The sequence below is a fragment of the Gadus chalcogrammus genome, chromosome 2, assembly GCF_026213295.1.
Source record: "Gadus chalcogrammus isolate NIFS_2021 chromosome 2, NIFS_Gcha_1.0, whole genome shotgun sequence".
Classification (NCBI taxonomy): domain Eukaryota; kingdom Metazoa; phylum Chordata; class Actinopteri; order Gadiformes; family Gadidae; genus Gadus; species Gadus chalcogrammus.
In genome coordinates, this window is record NC_079413.1 from 23,912,912 (window position 1) to 23,919,411 (window position 6,500).

Below are 6,500 nucleotides of genomic sequence, written 5' to 3' on the forward strand. Positions count from 1 at the left end.
CCCAGATGCTCGTTTTGTGCGAGATGTGCAGTTGGGAGAAGGCTGCACACTCAAGGGTTTTGGAAATAAATGGTGGCCGAGTGCAGGCTGGCCTCATACAACGTTCGCATAATATCTTGCGAAAAAGTTATCAAACATTTTAAGGAAGAAGAAATGTGCCGCTTATTCATAGTCTTTGTTCAGTGATTGTATGTGGTGTTAGTTAGTTAACTGTTTAAGAATTAACCAAAATTTGAACCCCCCGTTTATATCCATGCGCTTACAATCTATAGCTATTATTTCATCATCTGTAACATGCATGCATATATCCAGTATTCAATACATGGACATGTAATATGAACACAATATTCTGAACAACCCCGAAATGATTGATTGACCATGACAGATTGACAGTCAATCAAATTGACAGTGATTGACTAGGACACTGTGATGGTGGTGAGGTTACTTTACACAAACCCAGAGGAGAATTTTGAGGACATAGACAGATATTCTCAGTGTGCCAGAAATTGCCAGATTTACCAGTGGCGCCCTCTTCTGCTAATTTGATAGGAGACATCTTATCCTCCAAGAACTCCCCGATTGCACCTGTGGGTGGGAGAGCACAGAGCAGGGTAGAGTAGAGCAGCTGGGAAGATAGCCAAACGAGCCAACATGTTTGGCACTATTGTGTAGTTTAGGGATAGAAAGAGGCAGAAATGATCCATATTGGAGACACGAGGGCGGGAATTGAATGGCCTTTTCTCAGAAGTCTAAAAGTCATTAATATTTAATCCCTAATAACCTTTTCATTAAATACAACTGTCAAACGGGACCTCGCAAATATGAGGAGATGAACCAGCCACGGAGATCCTAATCTCAGACCCAGCAGTCCTACTATGGTTCAGCAGAACACATGGAGGGAGATAACTCAGACACTGGCCCGGAAACCGAAGTCGCTCTAGCCAGGGCTGCACCAACAGGTGGTCATGGCTGAAGCTTTGGGGGGGGGGGGCATTAACATTGTTGCACTGGGTCAACTATTAACACCACTGGCAAGACAGTAATCTCTCTCCCTCTCTCTCTCTAATCCTTCGGTTTCTGCCCTCCTGTCCCTCTCTCATTCCTCTTCCTCGCTCTCTTTCTCCCTTATTTTTTCACTACAAACTAGTATTTACAGAGAGACAGAAACAAGAAAATAAGGTAATTTAAATTGATCTATTGCTTTTATACCTTGCTATTACCTTAAGCCAGGGCACTTGCCTGAACAGCTGATTATGGGTGGGAGTGTTTTGCGTGACACTGCAAATAGATTATCTAGCGCAGCAGCCGTTTTTAGTTCTAGAAAGATGGGCTGTTACAACTAAAACTATTTGTACATGAGCTCCAAAGCAGGGTAGCCTATTCAATATTTAATTATATACAAACCAATTAAATTTTTTACCTGTTCAGAGTTCACCTGGATTCTTCATAGCCTCCCTTCTTGCCCCCTGCACTGGGGGCACCAGCAGAGTTCCCCTTACTCTACGCGAAAATCAGTCATTTTACAAACTTATTGCATGTCTGTTTGTACGTCATGGCCATGGACATATTATAGAATCAGGTCATGGCATGGAATAGTACTTGCATCGTGTTGCATCTTACCCCACCTTTGTGTGTTGGGGAACACGGGGAATGGGTGAACCTATCAATTGTAAGTGCTTGGCACTTTTTCGCTGAACATCCTTACCGTACCAACAGCGATATATTGATGCTTCTCTTTCTTATGACATATGTACCTACATGAGTAGGAACTAGTTTCGACGCTAGTTTCCCCTTTGTTGTCAGGACACAATAATGTGATGCACAACAGTCTCGTTCGCGTTTTGAATGAAATTTTGAGTAGGTACGTTTAATTACTATGTTTTGACTCTACTCCGTGTGCATATTACATCCATACATCCATACATGCATACATGTACTATACGAGGATGTTGTTTATCTTGACGACACTTTCGGTCATTCAAACATTCAATATAATGGGATGAAGAGCATGCAAATCCGACCACTTTGTTGGTAAATAAAGCCTAATAAAGCTTTTTACCCCCCCCCCCCCCCCCCCCCCCCCCCCCCTGAATACATATGCATCAAAATCGCATCCCTGGTTTCCTCAGTTTAGTACCGCTGTGATTTAAGTTTGATAATCGACATCTCCTTCCCCCACCCCCCCCCCCCCCCCCCCTTCGCAGAACACAACCTCTTGCAAGTAGGACCAATTTCTTCAAGAGTAATCTTCCTGTATAGAATGGACATTGGTCGATATATAGCTCGCTGTGTATCATGATCTATTTTGATTATATTACAAATGGCTTGAATATCATGCTGTGATGCGTTTTTCTGAGGATGTTTAGGGATCGTCTGAAAAGTGCATGCAGAAAAATGTCAAACTGCAATCTTATTTATATAACAGGCTTGCATTTTTTGTTGGGTGAAGAAGGTGTGTGGCCTGGCATAACGAGGATTTTGTTCAACTTTCTCTGTTCCCAGAGTTTCTGTTTCCAATAGCTTGAGAGAGAGGTCACACACTTGTGGCCATCTTCGCATCTGATAGTTTCTGAATCATGGTGCTTTGGAGGCAGTGGTTAGTGAATTGTTCCTGCTTGCTTGCATATTCTGGGCCACATTGTCACAAGGAGGTTGACGCTTATTGGCTCTAGTGTACCTGTTACACAGCAAATTATTGTAACAGGTACCACATAATACGTAGTTATAGCTAAACTATTAATTTATGTGTTGGGAAGGGTTTTTTTTTTTTTTATGATAAAGCCTATTGGAAACACACTTTGACTAGCCTTTATTTATGCATTGTGCCCAGTTGTGCATATTTCTTGTGATGGGTGGGGGAACCACTGTAGGGAAAATGTCTTGAAATGAAGCCATTTTAGGGGAAAATGGTACTTCTATTATATTTAGCAATCATTTTATGATTTAGCAATCATTTTATGATTTGGAATAGAACATGTGTTGCGTCTGGCCCCTTTAACACACACAACTTAAAATGTACAATATGTATCCTTCAATATATAGTGATCTGAAGCTATTGCATGCTTCAAATATTGTGTATTATAGCATATTTATGATTTATATATATTATAATGAAAAACAAAAGGTAGGAAAAGTGTATTTTAACTCAATAATTCTAGCTCCATCTGTGCATTGCTTAGAGTAGGGTACACGGTAAGGGAAACAAGGAGCTCCGAACTTGTAATTGGCCGAACAGCCTTCCTTGTGTACAACCTTGCCAAAACAGTTTAAAAATTAACTTATTAACTTCTCAGTTTTTCAGTATATCGTCAGTTTCCCTTTGCAGACTCCAGGCTCATGCTTGTGATTCTACTTTCTAACAGAAGCTGTAGCCAACGCACCTGTAGACTTCGCTGATTCACATGACAAAGACAAACCCTTGAAATTAGGTATGTGTATTGCCTACATGTTATACATTTGTTTATTTATGTGACTACATTACTCACATATTGTACAGCTTTTGAGATTTAATAGCGTATTCGCAAAATATATATTGTAAAGCTTGCATACCTAACCAATATACATATACTCTGTGTATATATCGGGTGCATTGCTCATACGGCTGTTCAACAGACCCGGGCTGGTCTCAAGGCCCTTTTGGGAGGCCACTGCACATGCTCGTTGCACTAAAAATAACTCCACGCATGTTTCTCACAGTCTATTCGGGAGTCAAACGTAAGTCGGTTCGGCACAGCTTGTCACAAAACAAAGATCGTTTAGAAGGTTTCATGGATATCAACAGGCCATCATTTCTAATGTAAATCAAAACAATTAAATCTGTGGACTAATCTCTGAACTTTCCATTAACGAATGCCATGGAGAACAATGCAATTTTTTTAATGTGGATATAACAATTTTGGCCTGATTTTTTACAGGTTTTGAAAGCCTATTTTGGCCAGTGCCATGTGTTGGCCATGGACCGGATTGTGTTCCACCATGACACGGTGCTGTCGGATATCCACCTCCTACTGCCCAACACCCGGCACCTCATGGCCCGCCTCAACCGCGTAGGACAGCCAGGTATGGAGGGGCCCAATGGATGTGCGCGTGTGGTATGTGAGTGTGTATATATATGTAGATATATGTGTGTGTGTGAGTGTGTGTATATATACATACACATAAATACATTTAGAAATGCATTAAAAAATGAAATCTAGAAATGCCACCAGTTTCTTAGCTCCGGTTTAGCGCGAGCCGTTGCCACCTTTAGCAAATCTTCATACAATTGATAAACACCAACGCTGTCACTCCAGTGGTCTGATGTGGCCTTTCTGGGTGTCCAGTGTTCACCACTAAATTCAAGATCCTATGGAGAGGCGAGGCAGCGGACGCCTGGGAGCGGGGTTCTGCCAGTGAAAAGGAAGAAGACGATGTTGGCTCTGTACCTGAAGAGGAAGAGGAGAAGGAGGATGAGGAGGAGGATGAGGCTGCAGCCAGCGGGGAGGCCGATGAGGAAGAAGCTGAAGACGAGCCAGACCTAGATGACGATGGGGACCTTAGGGTATCGCGCAGGTAACAACGAGTAGAAAACAAACGTATTATCCTAGGCCTACGTTGCAATACTATTATTTTATCAGAGGTTTAATCTATCAATAACTTATTCAGTGTTATATTTGGTGCTAAAAGGCTATTGCCCCAGTCTGGCTGTTGCTAGACCGAGCTCAATCGTAGAGTGCACGTTGGTCTGGGGAAGCTACTGTCGTTTTCCTCCACACAAGAGGCGTGATCAACGGGCCTGGTTCAACTGACTCTGTACGCCATTGGCTGCTTGCCGTCGCTTCCCTGTCGTCACTGTGTTAAACCAGCCAATAGCGCGCCAAGGGGAAAAGCCAGCTGGGTGATTGGCTCCCGCAAAAACGTATCGGAAGCAGAAAGAAGTGTATCGCTCTTCTCCAGAGCCTTCTGCAGGGCGGACCCAATCCGCCGGCAGAATGGGCGGGGCTACCCCGTCTACTATTGCCCCATTTCATATTATAAAACCAAAGCCCTGTTATGTTTAATAAAGTCGGTCAAACTGTCTGCTAAATCACCAATACATCTTATAAAAAATAAGAAAACCTCTTCTATAAGCCTTTTGCTTCTGCCGGGGCCGAATAGGGGGGCCCCTGCCACGCCCTGTAAAAACGATGAACGGTTAGTCCCGTCTCTCATGAGGCTCTTGCTTTGGTCGCTGACGCGGGCGGTGGTCTCTGCCCTTTGTTTGATGATGACGACAGAGATGGCATTCTGTCCCAACGGCAGCCATTCAACTATCAGTGTATGGCGGGAAGGATCTGTGTCTGTTACAATCCCTCACTACGCTATCGCACTCGGTATCTCAAGTATAACAAATAGGGAATTAAAGTTTAGTTTGGTATAATTGTGCCACGGATCATGAACCTGAGTATTAAAAGGTGTCCCCCGCTGTCCCGCAGGCCGAAGGCCGGCCCCCCTGAGGGCCGCCGGCGGGCGGAGGTGTACCCCGTCATCCTCCGGCAGTCCTCGGCCGCCCCGGAGGACGCCGGCGACGAGGAGGGGGAGGACGGCGACCAGCCCGACGTCATCAGGATCGGTGAGCGCTCGTTTGTAGCTGCAGCTTCAAAACAAAACTGCTGACCCTTTTGACAAGGTTGGGTCCTTTTTATATTTGCACTGATATAAACTGGAGAGACACACAGACACTGGTTTAATAGTAGATGAACGCTTTACGCTTAAGAGCAATTACTGTAGTTGACACTGTGACATCATGGAAGGAGAAAATCAACACGAACCGTTCTAAACATGTTAAGGGAGGTGTCCTCTATGTGCATGGCAGGTTTCCAGTTCCTGCCGCCTTCTGAAGCACATTAGCACTTGGCTTAGCAATTAGTCCAATGTTCCCCTAAATGTCAAGCCCCTGTGACACTGTGAATACCTAAAGAAATGTGGAACCTCTAACTTGCATTTCATTTTTCGCCCTAAGTTTGATGCCATTATATGTGGTCTCCCTGCCTGCGGTTGTACACTATAGTACACTAACACTTTGATCTGTTGGCAGAGCACACCATGGCAACCAGCCTCCAAGACGTTGGCAAACAGGTCAGTCCGTTCCCTCAGGTCTTTCTGCTTTGATTATCACCCATTATTATCATTACGACGACGACCATGATGATTCATTCTAAATTACTTTGACATCAAGGATCACCCGCCTCAGCCTGGCACGCATCCTTTACCAAGCTGGCGGTACTACGCCTCAGAGCTTAACGGTCTGGCTTTGTTGCTAGGTGTGGCGCGGGGCCTTCCTCTTGGCAGACTACATCTACTCCCATGCGTCTGTGTTCCGGAACGCCACTGTGTTAGAGCTGGGGGCGGGAACCGGCCTGACCAGTATCATCATGGCCACCGCCGCCAAAAGGGTTTACAGCACAGGTAAAGAAAAAAGCAGAAACCAGCGCAAACTCTGTTATGCCTAAATTTCCACTGCCATCACCTTTTTATGTCTC

The 6,500-nt window shown here is 44.4% G+C and overlaps 1 protein-coding gene across 9 annotated transcripts in view; it reads left to right on the top strand.

Annotated features, from left to right (window-relative positions):
* Positions 1-1,047: 1,047 nt before the first annotated feature.
* The window catches only part of abat (4-aminobutyrate aminotransferase), a 28,860-nt gene continuing 23,407 nt past the window's right edge, over positions 1,048-6,500 (top strand). Inside the window, exons 1-8 of one of the 9 annotated variants that reach the window (XR_008903621.1) lie at positions 1,048-1,179; positions 2,503-2,596; positions 3,363-3,428; positions 3,915-4,059; positions 4,323-4,551; positions 5,454-5,590; positions 6,056-6,096; positions 6,282-6,426. The gene's annotated coding sequence lies outside the window, so the exon portion shown is untranslated. Of the gene's footprint in view, positions 1,180-1,802; positions 1,862-1,916; positions 2,032-2,502; positions 2,597-3,362; positions 3,429-3,593; positions 3,797-3,914; positions 4,060-4,322; positions 4,552-5,453; positions 5,591-6,055; positions 6,097-6,281; positions 6,427-6,500 lie in introns of those variants that run through there. The other 8 variants (XR_008903633.1, XR_008903639.1, XR_008903627.1 and 5 more) reach the window with 8 other exon arrangements.